Source organism: Montipora foliosa, chromosome 11, assembly GCF_036669935.1.
Source record: "Montipora foliosa isolate CH-2021 chromosome 11, ASM3666993v2, whole genome shotgun sequence".
NCBI lineage: Eukaryota > Metazoa > Cnidaria > Anthozoa > Scleractinia > Acroporidae > Montipora > Montipora foliosa.
The window spans coordinates 504,418-519,417 of record NC_090879.1 but is presented as its reverse complement, the minus strand read 5'-3'; the positions used below and the strand labels follow the sequence as shown (position 1 = coordinate 519,417).

Sequence of the window (15,000 nt, the reverse complement as noted above, 5' to 3'; positions counted from 1 at the left end):
GCTCGTATCCATATATTTTTGTATACGCTGACGTCACAGTATCAGAACCAGTCTTTTTCTGCGCGAGATTTTCCAAAATGGCAGCGAGCAGAAACGTTGTGTGTTCAATGCTACTAGGACTACTGTTTTCTCTTAATTGAGACATTTTTTATGGTGTTTTTTAACAGGAATTTTTTTCGCTCTTCAAATTCACACGTGTTAAAACCTCAAGTAAACAAACAAGAAGGCCGCGAATTTGGCGCCAAAATTATCGCAGGCTCAGCTTTCTTTGTAATGCGCATGCTCTGTTCACTAATCCTTTGAGATGTCAGGATACGAATCGGATACGTGTGGACGGTCGTATACGATTCGTATACGCTATGTGTGGACGCAGATATTTTTGTATCCGCATAAAAAAATTTGCGGATACAAAAATCTCCGGAAACGTGAGGACGGGGCCTTAAGGATTATGGAACACCAAATTACTATGACCACGTAGAATGGTAAGTAAATTTAATTGGACAGAATCAGGTACACAATGCATGAAAGGTAGATGCCTTTCGTCCCGATGATAGGCACAGGTCAGGTTTACTTTTCGCATTGTACGACCGAGTATTAAGCATATATATTTCATGACAGGAATTGCATTTTAAAACATCATGGACGAAGAAGTAACAAAGAAAATGAACACAAACTTCACACCTCACCAAGAACGTCTCTTTGACCTCGTTCAGTGCCTAAGCCGCACAGGCGTAAATATAAAGCCTGACAGTTCTCACCACTTTATGTTACCATTCCATTGTCCACAGTTTTAAACAATATTGAAAGTCCACGATGCCTTTTCTCTATACCTTCGACTGAGTTGAATGACACGGAAATTGTTTGCAGTACCATCACGTCAGAGCCAGTTACAAACTTCAGAAAGGTCTTAAGGGACACTGCATCAAGGGATTTAATGAACTTTTTTAGAAAGCTCAAAGATTCTTTTTCTGCATCTGAAGTTGGCTTGGCATCTAGAGCTTTGATAACTTTCTTGGCAGTTGGCTTGTTATCCAAGAACAATTGCCTAAGACTCTCTACGTTAGCAAAGTCGCCATGTTCTTTCAGAGCTCCTAGCACAGGGGCCCAGCAGTTGGCGATGTACCTTGGCTTTTGAATGATTTCTTGGTGCGCAAGCTCAGAAAATAGACTTTTGATATTTTGCGGCTTAGGTTTTCGATAGCACTTGTAACTTGACAGAAACTCAGTGAGATCTTCGTCATCAGCTTGAAAGTCTTCCGACAACACTCTTTCCAACACTTCTCTTTCGTCAGGAGTGATGTATGTTTTTTAAATGACAGAAGAAGGTCTGCCTCTGTAGTCGTCTCCTCGCCGTGTAGGCAGGATGCCAGGAATACTGGAGATAGGCATACGGGTACATAACCTGTTTCTTTTAAACCATACAGCAACACACGCCCAATTGCTTCCCATTCATGTTTTTGATGATCATGTCGAATGGAAGGTACCTTTTCAACGTACCCCAAAGGTCAGGGAAGCAAATATGTGTTGCCAAAAAGAAGATAATACATCTCTCAGTACGCCGGGGCCTTCTCCCTCCTCCAAACGACCATGGTCATCAATAACTCTCACATTTAGTACTTGACGTGTTATCTCTGGACACGAGAATAACTGTATAAGGTCGTCCTTCGGTCTTGTACGGTGGACCTGTACACTCTTTTTGCCAAAATCTGTAAGACGAGAGCAGGACAATGTCAGAATGAAAGCAAAAATGTGAAAAAGCCGTTCAAAAAGTGGCATTATCTTCAAGCGTTTAAATTGATAGCCAAGAGAATGCATTCGTTAATCCATTGAGAGGAAAACTGAAAGAGCGAAACTGTCTGAGTCGTGGTACATGCTAATAAGGCACGTTAATAGCTACTACGCTCGGTGCACATGTGACAACATGTGTTAATGATTTGTGCTCAAATTCCATCTTAAATGCCGGTTTTGACCAACATATCTTGGTAAGTTTCTTGATTATATTCTCACCTTCTGAAAAGTGGCTGGCATTTGTAGGCGTGACATTTTCCTGTGGAAGAAAAAAAATGCCCTCATCATAGACTGAAGACTGTACTATGTGCTCACTTGAGAAGAAAATACGAAGTTGACTGTGCGGTCCAGGGAAAGGGGGACTTGATTTAAACCGATTACAAACATTTATGCCTCAAGAAATTTACTACATATATATATTTGCTTTTTTGGTGTGTGTGCAGAAGGCTGGGAATCCAACGATGTACTCACTAGCCAGTAGCAATGAACTACTACTGAGTGATCCTTTTGAATGAAAAACATATCTGCCGTGAGCCGCGTCCCCCTGGTTACAAGTCGGGTGTGCTAACCACTGCACCATCACGACAACCCTCCTGGCAACAGAGCAATCAGTGAAGATACTGATTAGCCAGGGGGTTCCTCGGCGTTATTTAACATATATGGTATATCCGGGGGACATAACAACTAAATATGGCATTATACACTGGTTCTACTAAACCCGTGAAACAAAGTGTAATAGTCAGTGCCTATTAGACAAAAACAGGTGAAGTATAAAGTCACTTCAATAATAATTACACAATCATATTTTCCTACCAGGGTTTCCGTCTCAGATGTACCACTCAACAATTGTGACAAATAAATTTGCCGAAACTGAAAGCCCTTAAGATAAAAATAAGTAAAAATAATAATAATAATTATTAACAGAAAATCTCCAAAGGGCAGGAGATTTCTACACCTCCTTCTATTATTACCTGATATCCTCACTTTGGTATTGAATTTGAAAGGCATTTGGAACCCACCAAAACATATAAAAAGCGGTGCTGTCAGGATATAAGAAGTAATTAATGTCATTAATGGGAATTAATATCCCCTCAACCTCACCAAGAAGACCAAATCTAAGGCTAGCCCACCTTTGAAGTTCTTTTACTATCTTTTCCCTGTGTAATACTGCCTTGGTGTATTTATATCTGTTACACTGAAGAGGTTTGCCATAGGGTTACAATCTATGGCAGAAAACTGGGTGTATGTTCCGCACAGAAGGTACACAGAAAAAAATGGGGCTTAAAGGGAACATCATGATCATCTGTGGGGATACATTTAGAATAATGAAAAAAAAAAAGAGAAAAAAAAAAAACTTACACGGTTGGTCTGACTGTGTCTGGTACCCCCTTGCGTGGTCCTACAACAACAAAAGTGATATGAAATGGTTTTGTTATGCTGTTTGATAACAGTTTAAGACCTCTATGTAAGGTAGGTAAAGTATGCATACAAGCCAAGTGGCTCGTCCCGCTGGAGCTTATCCCGGTTTCAGTAGCATCAAGAGACTATAGGAGTATTTCTACTTCCTCCTGGATGGGGATGCTAGTCCATCGCAGGGCTACCCCCAGCATTAAATTTGCCAGTACCCATTTACACACCTCAGTGGAGCAAGGCACTGTGAGAGTCAAGTGTAACTCGCCCTTGCTCCAAAGTCAAAAGCAGTAACCATGAGGCCGCCACGCCTCCCACATTGTACTTGCCTTGAATTAGTGAATTTAATTAATTAATTATTTAATGATGAATTTCTTTAATAATAAATCTGTTGACAATTTGTCTAGGAAGGGTCGGTACTCAACTATTGGCAACCATTTTTGATCCTCCTTTAAGCATTATCAGTTATAACACTACTAAATTTTATGTGTTCTCGTAACTACTGTTGAACCTGCTGCCTAATGCAAAAAAGACCAACTAACCTAAATGGTAATGCATTTGAAATGATGACTTCTTGATATACTCATGTCTTTTCTGTGTCAAAGTCAGATCGAGGAACTTACCTGCTTGGATTGCTGTCCTGAGTAGTATTATTGTTGGCTAGACTGGGGCTGCTGCCCTGAGTAGCATTACTGTCTGCAAGACCAGGGCTGCTGTCCTCAGTAGCAGTATTGCAAGCAAGACCAGGGCTGCTGTCCTCAGTAGCAGTATTGCAAGCAAGACCAGGGCTGCTGTCCTCAGTAGCAGTATTGTAAGCTAGACCAGGGCTGCTGACCACAGAAGCATTATTGTTGGCTAGACTGGGGCTGCTGTCCTCAGTACCACCAGTGTTCACCACACTAGGAATGCTATCCTCAGTAACATGGCTGATCTCAGGATTCTTTTTGCTGTAGGATTAGTGAGCATAAATGTAAATTCCATGGATCATTAACCTGAACATCCTTGCACATTTGAAACAACACTTTTTAGCATTGGTGGAATGGTTATGGTTTTAGTCTCCATAAAATTAACAGATTTCTTAGTCTTTCCAGGAAACCACCCTTCTCTTAATAAAACAAACATATGGAACTGATAACATAAATTTGCATTTCATAAAATTCGACTCAGACACAAACAGCCCAACTCTGCATATTATTATGATGTGCACAGTGATTCCATTTGAATACAGTGGTAGGCAGAATAGAGAAAAATGGTAATGCACCAACTGGAATGCTGCTAGATTCTAGCTACTATGTGGTGGGTTTATTCGAATTATGTTGTAACACTGTCTAATTGACAGGCACATTGTACTTCAAAAATATATAATACACATCTACTGAATAAACATCGCTTTCTCAGTTCTGAGGCTAACAACATGATCACTCACGTGTGAAAGTCCCCTTTCATAAGGGCTGTTTGTAAGGTCTCGCTGAAATTGAAGTCATCCATAGTACACCACAAATCAGGTAGTGTGACATTGGTGTTGCTTAAATCTTCCTCATTTCCAAATCCAAGAAAGCTTAATCCATCTTCAGGATAGGGAGGCATAACCGTTGTTTCCTGCATATTTAAAATGGATTTGTCTCCCACCATAACTGATAATGATGGCAGCAGTTCTGGCAGCCCGCACCCTGAAAGAGCAAATGATTCTGGCTTGGTACTTAGAGAGCCAATCCAGTCATATACTGCACCCATTTCATCGGTTGCTTTAAAAGCCGTCTTTGGATACCCAAAGTAACATGACGGACCGAGACAACAGCACTAGCTTCATTAACTGCAGGTTCAGGAGGTAGTCTTCTTCTACGGGCAGTTTGCAAATGCAGTTGCCTCTTTGATGCCTCCTCGATTTCCAGCTTTTCTCTTTCTTTAGCTTGATCGGCTGCCAGGGACTCTTGATACTCCCTGTCCTGCCGGCCTTTAATAGTTTCGCGTTCAGCAGAGGTGCCCATCAGCCCACCATGGTTGGCATCAACATGACTTCCTTTCTTGGCATTAACTTTGAGTGGCTTCCTATCCACTTCAAAAACCTCTGGCAACTCTGTGTCACACCCTTCAGTTTCCTTGTCCAAAGATCTTGTCATCAGATAAAGTCTAACTGTGGTCAGGGCATGGCTACTTATGTATCTGGCCAAAGTGAAGTTTGCAAAGGATATCTCATCACCCTTGAAGTTTCCATGTGTTGACGTCATATCTTCAATTTTACCAAAAAAGCTCATACCACCAGGAAAGAATATTGATTTACCCAGAGCAATCAAATCATGGACATCTGAGCTACGTTTTGCACTCACAGTTCTAGTCCCACCTCCTTTTGCTAGGCGAACTCCAATATACCTTTTCTGTTGTTGGTCATAGTGTAGCCAGCCAAACTGAACTTTTCGGTGGCCATCCTTGATTTGGTTAGAGGGCCCTGGCGCTGTACTGGCCGTTTCTTCCACTTTCTTTTTCTTTTGTTTTACCTTTTTTTTAAGGAGGTCGAGTAGCTTTCTTTTCTTCTCATCTCTACTCTCACCTCGCAACTTTTCATTTACAAATCTTCGTAAGGACAGCAGATCCCCTCTTCGCAGTGGTCCTAGCTCTGTCTATTGTTCATCTGAAGCACCATTTACTGCTGAATAATCCATCTAAATAATGTGAAATAGAAACTGCATTAAAATTATAATCATCAATACATCAATTTCTGAAAAAGGAATATAATTTCCCTCTTGCTGGTTGATTCCCTGGGAGGGGGGGGGGGGGGGGTACTCCCTTATAAGTGCTTAATGGGGACGTGCAGCCAGCCAGGGTATGTTTTTCGGGATTTTTGTCTTGAACAGGGTATCGAATTTATCATTTTTTGTCTGAATCAGGGTATCGCTTTATCAATTTTTGTCTTAAACTGGGTTAAATGTCTTAAGTGTCATTGTCTGAGAAAGTGTTCCAGGGGCCAAAAGTTGTGGTCAACCGATTTGGCTGAAACTTGGCACAGAAGTTGGGTATAATGAGATATTTCAAAAGCCACTTTGGCTTACTTCTCTGAGTTTTAGTTTTGGAGTTACAGAAGGGGTCTCATTTTTTGCCCTTTGAGTACCAAAAATCCAGCCTTCCAGGGGGCATTTTGAAAGTGTGATAAGACCCCACTGGTAAATTGTGCTGCCAAATGAATTTGACTATAAACTCTACTATAATAGAGCTTTCAGTTCATGCATGTAACTTTGTCCTCAATGTATTGCACAGAGAGGAGCCTGGGGCTAGACTTTGGCCAAAATTGATACTAAAATTACAACCCAAAATAGCCATTTTTCAAAATTTCACTTTATTCACCTGCCTTCTTGCATAACTTCCAAACCTATACCACTGTTTACTTTAGTCACCCAGTTATCAAAATCAGTTGAGAAAAAATTGGCTTGTTATGGTTTATTGAATTTTTGGAACAAACACTTCATGCCCCTCTAAGGCGATGCAAAATGGAATTTTGAGCCTAATTCAGGCCATAAACAAACCAAATTGTTGACAAGAAGCCCTTATTCTGTATTTGGTAAGTGAAAAGGAATTGTCAAAGCCAAATCAGTTTCGTTGTTTAGAAATAACGCCGATTCTTACCTTAAAATTAATCTAAAACGGGCCTCTGATTAGCGCAACAAACACATAATTTAGCAAATCAAAGGTGATTTTATTCTTTGAAAACCTAGTAACCACCATAGAACACAAATGATGATGTTCTGATGTACATATAACAATCTTTTTACAAGATGCTTAAATTTTTCTTTGATTTATAGTCAGTCTCACGTCATATTTCCAAGCATGGAAACTCTCCATATTTTGTCAGGCCCATTTTTTATATTTCTACCAGACAAATTTTGCTTATCAGAAGGTTCGTTAACATGTAATCTTCGTCTGACCTTGTAATAGCCTGAATAGTTGTTTTAAATACCCATCAGCAAAGGAGCATGACCATACATACGTAGATTTAATACACAGACATATTCGATCTTCAGTGAGCAGTATCGAGGTGAACTGTGATTTTCCGAGTTCTTTAGAGCTGAAAAAATGAAACCATCCATCCACCGGTTAGGAGAGCTGGATAACAAAAAGCTTGTTTTGCTTTTATAAAGAAAATAACCCAAACAAACCCTTGCATTGAGATGATGCACTTGTTACTACATCAAGCTAGCTGGCCCGACAGCTGGCCCGCCATTTTGGACTTGAAGAGTGTGGGGACTGGACCGAGTTCCGGTCCAATCCTTCTCCCGTTTCGCGGGATTTTTTTCTGTTTTTCATCAGGTGTGTTCGAAATTCTAGAAAGTGGTCTGTTTCAGGATAATTTTCGATGGCACTTTATTCCTTTGAAGGGGTAAATGACCAGTGCAGTGTCACGTCATGGGCTGTGCAAGAAACAGGAAGGCTTCCTTTGTTGTCTTGCGATAGTGACATGACTGCATGATTAAAGCACAAGTAGAGGAGTTCAGATGTGTCCGGGGAAGAAGAGGAAGAACTGGTGATGCCAAAGCTACAGGTGCTTCAAAATATCAGTTAGGGATCGTAAACGCAAATGATTTTTATCGCAGTTTACGAGACTCTTTTGCTTGAAAAAAGACAATGATAAATAATATACGATGTTGTCTCAAATTGTTTGTTCACATAGTTGATTGATTCCCATGTTAATTTCCTGGGTCCTTACGAAGAGCACTAAACATTCAACAAACTCATCGCGGCAATATCTTCATATATATAAATATATAAATAACAATAACAATAATATTAAATAACTTGAAGGCTGTTTTTTGTCTGCTCGAGCTGTTTGTTTACTTTCAGCTTGTCACGTTTGGCAATGCACAATTCCACCGGTCTCCTTTATTTGCCTGTTTTGTCGAAGACAAGTCAACTTAGAATAGGCTTAGCTACATAATTCCGCAGGAATGGTTTTAGGAATTTTAGACACGAAAAATAATTTTAGAAAATCTTAAGAATATTCGAAAAAAATTGACAAATACTAGAACTTAAATAGCAGTATATATAGGAGAATACTGAACAGCAACATTTCATAGGCAGAAACGTTGAAAAAACGTTTATATTTTTCTGTATTCCTACCAACCAAGAGAGGGCTCAGTCCACCTACATGCTACAACAGTGTCTAGAGTACTGTTCACTAAGCATAACAAATCAGCAGTTTTCAGAGTCATCTACAATACAACTATCAGCGGTTATTCACCAAAAGAGGCCCTCGCTATCAAAAAAGAATAAAAATTTTATGAGCTTTTTTAGGAAATTTTAGAGAGTTTAAGCAGACAACACTCTTATTTAGGTATATTTTTTCATTATTCTGTTAATTGAATAGTTAAATTTATTTTAAACAATTTTTTAATTAAATAATGAAACATTTTTTTCTAAATATACACAAATCTTCCGTGCTCTTCCAGAACGATTCAGAGTCAGTTCCCATTCAAGTACGACGTACGTCTGTTCATTGCCTATGCATTATTCCAAGCAAATCCAATAATATCAACTAATTCGGTCGATTTTGCGACAACGTTTTAGTGACATTTTCTCCCTAAAAATGTCAATTTCGTCGAAAAACTTAGATGCAGCATGTTTGCAAAGATCTTCGACGAAAAAGGTAAATAATGGCAACCAGTAACTAAATTGTGCATTCCATGATAAGCGTGTGCACGTGACAAGTTTAATGTAAACAAGCAGCTCGAGCAGACAAAAAACAGCCTTCAAGTTATTCTTATCGTACTTTTTTTTTTTGGACAAATCTGATGAATGCTTAGTGCTCTTCCTAAGGACCCAGGATATTACCGGTAACATGCGAATCAATACACCATAAACAAACAATTTGAGACGACAATATCGTAAATAACATATCGTCGTCTCTAAATCTCTCTTCAGCCACAAGAGTTCCCTAGATCACGATAAATGTCATTTGTGAGCGTATATGATCCCTAACTGATATTTTGAAGCACCTGTAGCTTTGGCATCACCAGTTCTTCCTCTTCTTCCCCGGACACATCTGAACTCCTCTACTTGTGCTTTAATCATGCAGTCATGTCACTATCGCAAGACAACAAAGGAAGCCTTCCTGTTTCTTGCACAGCCCATGACGTGACACTGCACTGGTCATTTACCCCTTCAAAGGAATAAAGTGCCATCGAAAATTATCCTGAAACAGACCACTTTCTAGAATTTCGAACACACCTGATGAAAAACAGAAAAAAATCCCGCGAAACGGGAGAAGGATTGGACCGGAACTCGGTCCAGTCCCCACACTCTTCAAGTCCAAAATGGCGGGCCAGCTGTCGGGCCAGCTAGCTTGATGTAGTAACAAGTGCATCATCTCAATGCAAGGGTTTGTTTGGGTTATTTTCTTTATAAAAGCAAAACAAGCTTTTTGTTATCCAGCTCTCCTAACCGGTGGATGGATGGTTTCATTTTTTCAGCTCTAAAGAACTCGGAAAATCACAGTTAACCTCGATACTGCTCACTGAAGATCGAATATGTCTGTGTATTAAATCTACGTATGTATGGTCATGCTCCTTTTCTGATGGGTATTTAAAACAACTATTCAGGCTATTACAAGGTCAGACGAAGATTACATGTTAACGAACCTTCTGATAAGCAAAATTTGTCTGGTAGAAATATAAAAAATGGGCCTGACAAAATATGGAGAGTTTCCATGCTTGGAAATATGACGTGAGACTGACTATAAATCAAAGAAAAATTTAAGCATCTTGTAAAAAGATTGTTATATGTACATCAGAACATCATCATTTGTGTTCTATGGTGGTTACTAGGTTTTCAAAGAATAAAATCACCTTTGATTTGCTAAATTGTGTTTGTTGCGCTAATCAGAGGCCCGTTTTAGATTAATTTTAAGGTAAGAATCGGCGTTATTTCTAAACAACGAAACTGATTTGGCTTTGACAATTCCTTTTCACTTACCAAATACAGAATAAGGGCTTCTTGTCAACAATTTGGTTTGTTTATGGCCTGAATTAGGCTCAAAATTCCATTTTGCATCGCCTTAGAGGGGCATGAAGTGTTTGTTCCAAAAATTCAACAAACCATAACAAGCCAATTTTTTCTCAACTGATTTTGATAACTGGGTGACTAAAGTAAGCAGTGGTATAGGTTTGGAAGTTATGCAAGAAGGCAGGTGAATAAAGTGAAATTTTGAAAAATGGCTATTTTGGGTTGTAATTTTATTATCAATTTTGGCCAAAGTCTAGCCCCAGGCTCCTCTCTGTGCAATACCTTGAGGACAAAGTTACATGCATGAACTGAAAGCTCTATTATAGTAGAGTTCATGGTTAAATTCATTTGGCAGCAGAATTTACGAGTGGGGTCTTATCACACTTTGAATATGCCCCATGGAAGGCTGGATTTTTGGTGCTCAAAGGACAAAAAATGAGACCCCTTCTGTAACTCCAAAACTAAAACTCAGAGAAGTGAGCCAAAGTGGCTTTTGAAATTTCTCATTATACCCAACTTCTGTGCCAAGTTTCAGCCAAATCGTTGACCACAACTTTTGGCCCCTGGAACACTTTCTCAGACAATGACACTTAAACAGGGTATCAAAAATCGGAATTCTGTCTTAAAATGGGTAGGAAAATCAGCATGATTTGTCTTAAACAGGGTCAGGGTATGAGGGGCCGCGCCGCAGCTCCCCAACGAGGGATACATCGAGTACCCCCCCCCCCCCCCTCCCGGGGTTGATTCATTTTAACTAGAATTTCCAACATATGACTCCCAGGCGGCAGGCACAAAACGCAGGTCACAGGTCATTGTTTTACCTACACAGAAAGTATACTAAACATTCATAAAAGCTAACCTTAGGCCGAATTAGGCCTAAAGAAAAGTATCCTACACATTCCCCCCCTTCCCTCAAAATCTGGTTACGCCACTGGATTATTTTAATACAGTAGAACCCCGGTAACTTGAGCTCTGAAGGGAAATGAAAAACTGTTCGAGTTAGCGGGGTTTCGAGTTATCGATGGTCGATTAAAATATCCAATTTTCCAGGTTAATAACTAGGAGTTTCACTGTGAAATTGAGTTCTGGCGTGGAAACTGGGAGCAGTGACTGAAATTTTTTTTAAAACAGCTGCAAATTTTTTAAGCAAGCGGGTATCCGGAAATGTTCGTGAAAGTAATAAAAGAGCTATGAAAGGTGTGCATATCTTCAGCCTGTGTGGCAGGCGTTACTATTTTATAAGCAAAGGAATAATTTCAAAGCAACGGCATGTCAGTTAATTTTTGGGAATTTAAACTGAAATTTAATTCTGAAATTTCTGGCCCCTTTTCAGCAAAAGAGTTACCTTTTTGAGAAATGCTGAGCGTAGTTGAGCAAACGACAATTTAAGTTTATTGGCGTGCAGTCTCTTATATTTTTCTTTGACATAGTACAGCGCGCGATTACGTGACACCCGTCGTTTGTACCACTAATTTGCATGAAATAATAATTTCACCCGTCAGTGCGTGGCTAACGACCGCCGGAAATACGTCTGCGTTCGCAGGCTAGTGGCTCTGAGGAAAGAAGCACGACTGCTCGTGGTCTAGCTCGAGAACTGATTTTCTCTTCGCTTGACGGTTGAAGACGTTGAAGAAAAATTTGACTCGGTGGTCAAATGTAAGAGGTTCAAAGACTGAATATGTACGGTACGGTTAAATGATGATCAATGACGGCTCAGTGGAAAAGTACTCGATTGAGGTTGTAAGATTCCTTCCACGTGCACGTGACATCATCACGGGTATCAATACCCCGGATTATAGACATGATAACACCCCAATCGACTGCGAATGCTTCCGATCTTACATTCCACAAATTTTGTTTTTTTTTCGCTAGTATCAAGAATGGGCTGCTGCCTCCCTAAGGCTCGCCAGCAATTAATAATTTATTAATTTTCAACACTTCGGTTATACAATAGAGTGCAAATCAAACTTATGATCGGTAAATAACTGTCAAATACGTTATCTGTTCTTTGCACTAATTAAAATCCAATTGCTGCAGTCTTTGTTGTAGTGTTAGAATTCGATCACACGATAAGAAAGGTTAATGGGATATCTCAATGGGCATCCGTTGCGAATTAAAAGAACCAGAAATTCTAGTTATCGGGGTAAATTTTGATCAAGGAAAACGAAATTTAGTTCGAGTTAGCGGGGTTTTCGAGTTATCCGAGTTCGAGTTAACCGAGTATGAATGGCTGGAAAGTTGGGTCAAATCCAAGGGAATTGAGACTCACTTCCATTTAGCGGGGGAGTTCGAGTTATTCGAGGTCGAGTTACTGGGGTTGTACTGTATCTCCGTTATGCAACATATTTTGACGCATGCAAAGGTGGCTCAAACAGCGGTGAACTACAACAATAGGGAAGACAAGAAAGGATAGTTATTCATCTGAAAAACTACCGGGATGGTGATCACCATCAGTGCTTGAAAATTAGGGTCACTGCTTACCTTCTCATCTCTGAATCGATCGATCACTTTATCTGGAATCTCTCTCTTTTCGAGAAACTCGCAAATCTATGAACAGAAAACCGCGTTAAGTTGAAATCTGCATTACTTTATGAAATTTTAGTGAATTCCAGTAGATATTAAGAGTACCGTAAGAGTTACTTACCTCATTGATTTCCAATTCGAAGTCCGCCATACTCTATTAAGAAGTAACCTGAGCCCGCTAAATCGCTAAAAAAGTCGCTAAAAAAGTCGCTAAAAAAAGTTGTTAAAAAAGTCGCTAAAAAAGTCGCTAAAAAGGTCGCTAAAAAAGACGCTAAATTGATAAAAAACATCGCAATTTTTGAATGGCACTTATGAGCCACCGTACAATTCAGTGACTTCTTTGTTTGTGTAATGCGTACCACAGGCAACCCAGTGTAAGCTTTTTGGAGCTTCTAGTTTTATGAAGAAGGCAATGGGAGCGAACAGTATCGGAAGAAGAATAAGTTTCGATGCGCTGTTGCGAAAGGCGAAAAACGCCTTGTGAAGTTGCGAGAGAGGATTTGATAAGTTTGTTTCATTTGTTATGCAGCGTGTACGATAGCTTGACGACCCTAGACAGATTAACCTCTGAAGTCTCAGAATAGTCTCACATTTAATTATGAAAACTCGTATTAGCCGAGCGCATGCAAGGTAAAATATATGGGAGTTTATAGCTGTTGGGGCGACTTCCCGTATAACACTCAATATTAAGCTCAAAATGGTTTACAATGTCCATAATGGTTTTGCCTGCGCTGACTTTGTCGAGGGTGGCCAATAAAGGGCGTAAATGGGTGTTTACGGAAAACTTGAAATTGGTCCTTTTACAATTTACCGTAAATAAAATCGGCCTTTCACGTTTCACAAAAAAATAAGACATTTTTGACACGAATTTACGTAATTTACGATTTTACAGTTCCTTTGTCGTGTCATTCTTGGAAAATCCTCAAGGTTCTTAAGGTAGTAGTAACGAGAAAACTGAGGAAACTGCTGACGAAACTGCGCCAATGCTTCAAGGGGAAGTCCGAAGCTCAGCAAACTTCCTCCTTGGTGGAAGTCGGAAGCTCAGCAAACTTCCTCCTTGGTGCACGATCTCGATTTGGATGAGTCATTCGTTTCAATAATCGTTTATTGTACTGAAACATAACGGAAAACTAGGAAACCGGTTTAAAGTAAGAGGACTTTTATTCATTGTAAGACCTCACAATTCACTCCATGCTTTTTGTTTTGCATTCACCTACCAGAAGGTTGATCGAATGCAGTTTTCCTTTCGTGGAAAATAGCAAACAAGTCGTGAATAACCTCACCGTCGAACTACAAGAATAACCAAAATACAGGGACAAATGTAGACGTGCTTGCGATAAATAAACGCGCTACATGGATGCAACTTTAAGTAAGCGTGACCAGTTAGAAAGGGATCTAAATGCGGTATCGGCATTTCGTCGATTTTCGACACGGTATTTCGGTATTTGCCAAATTTTCTTGCGGTATTACGGTATTGGGTACCCCTTAATGTCCCCGTCTGCGAGCAGGCTTTCAGTGGTTCGAGGTGCATGAAGGGCCTGTGTTGTCAGCTGCAGTTTCACAGTTAGTGGCCACGTCATCTTATTACAGTAACACAACGATTGCTCTTTCACAAAAATATGATTTTTGAAGACTAAAATCAGTAAGAATAAAATTTGTTCCACTAAAAGTGCAGACAGAAAAGTAGAAAATAGAAAAAAGTATAGGTTATCTGCTGAATACCCCGCCACTTATTTGCATAATAATAACATCGGATTCGTTCTGAAAGTTGCCTATAGTCATGAAGTCGATACGAAGGTTCAAGTTTAATAGAGTCCTGTTTGAAAACTGAATTTGATTTTTCTATTCTTTTACAAGCGCTCGCGGATCCAGGAGATGCGATTCATTCATTTTCTCTTCCTTTGGTTAGATCAAAAATTGGACCAAAAATTTTTTCATGGAATTTTTTTGCATTACCATAATACTACCCTTTACTAAAAACCTACCTGTCTCCTTCTCTCAGGGATTCTCAATAGGTGCTTTGTTTTTCGAAGGAATGAACTACGGTATCAATAGCGTTTGTCGACTTCGTCCCAAGTCTTTAAATCATGATATGGGCGGAACATACTTCTACTTTGACAGATCACATGTTTCCGCGTTAATCAAGGGATTTTGTAATGCTATACCCTCTCAATAATTCTCGACGAATATCATCTATTTATACGAGCAACAAATAATATCATTAACAGCGGGATAGGGTATTCAGAATCCGAAGTACCTACATGCAACGTGATTTAGCGTTGACCCACATGA

At 39.7% G+C, this 15,000-nt stretch overlaps 1 protein-coding gene and 1 pseudogene across 1 annotated transcript in view; both read right to left on the bottom strand.

Annotated features, from left to right (window-relative positions):
- The window catches only part of LOC137975211 (uncharacterized), a 13,837-nt pseudogene extending 978 nt beyond the window's left edge, over positions 1–12,859 (bottom strand).
- Positions 1–15,000, bottom strand: part of LOC137977806 (adhesion G protein-coupled receptor L4-like) — a 211,498-nt gene that overhangs the window by 97,224 nt on the left and 99,274 nt on the right. The window lies entirely within an intron of this gene.